The sequence below is a fragment of the Seriola lalandi genome, unplaced genomic scaffold (assembly GCF_002814215.2).
Source record: "Seriola lalandi dorsalis isolate HSWRI2012SDOR001 ecotype SW California unplaced genomic scaffold, Sedor1 jcf7180002054887, whole genome shotgun sequence".
NCBI lineage: Eukaryota > Metazoa > Chordata > Actinopteri > Carangiformes > Carangidae > Seriola > Seriola lalandi.
The window spans coordinates 2,130,914-2,131,576 of NW_019525439.1; the positions used below are offsets into that span (position 1 = coordinate 2,130,914).

The following is a 663-nucleotide window of genomic DNA, read 5'->3' on the forward strand; positions in this document are numbered from 1 at the left end:
CTGAGCTCTCCTGGTCCACTCTGTGGAGGAATCATGAAGAATGAGCTCACATTATGTCTGTCCACACAGAGACGGACACAAGCTAAAGGTCCATGAAGTCATGTGTGGATGTGACAGCCAATCAGACGACTCCCTGTAGCGGTAAAGGTTTACTAGTCCTGCTGATCCCACTGAGAATCAACAGCTCAGTCTGCAGCAGCTTGTAGCTTTCAGCTCAGTGTTTGGCTTCAGTCAGTTTGGTTTAGTCCCAACAGCTCTCACCAACCCTCCATATAGCTCTCCCTCCCTCACTGAACACTGCTGACGTGCCCTGAAGCAAGGCAGTGATTGGTCAGCTGAGTGCAGGTGAGGAAGTGGGCGGGGTTTGAACTTCTCTCTTCACACAAACTGTTTTTGTCACTTTTCATGTGAACAACTGAGGTCAACTCTATGAATGTCTTCCAGGAGAGACTGTGTGAACATGGAGAAGTTATCTCCATGTTTAAACCACATCACGTCTCCCCCCTCTCTATGACGGACAGAGTTTTACCTCCACCTTCCAGTGAGGACGTTCACAACAGACAGAAACTCTTTGATTTCAGACGTGGTTCAACAACACGTCGTACAAACTAGTTCTTTTCTAGAATAACCTGAGTCTTACTGTCAGTTACAGCTTACATCTGA

General features: G+C 47.2%; 1 long non-coding RNA gene across 1 annotated transcript in view; it reads right to left on the reverse strand.

Moving 5' to 3' along the window:
- LOC147817808 (uncharacterized) overlaps positions 1 to 663 on the reverse strand; it is a 251,195-nt gene continuing 250,532 nt past the window's right edge. The window contains exon 4 of the long non-coding RNA XR_015438663.1: positions 1 to 20. This is a non-coding gene — a long non-coding RNA (uncharacterized LOC147817808). The remainder of the gene's footprint in view (positions 21 to 663) is intronic.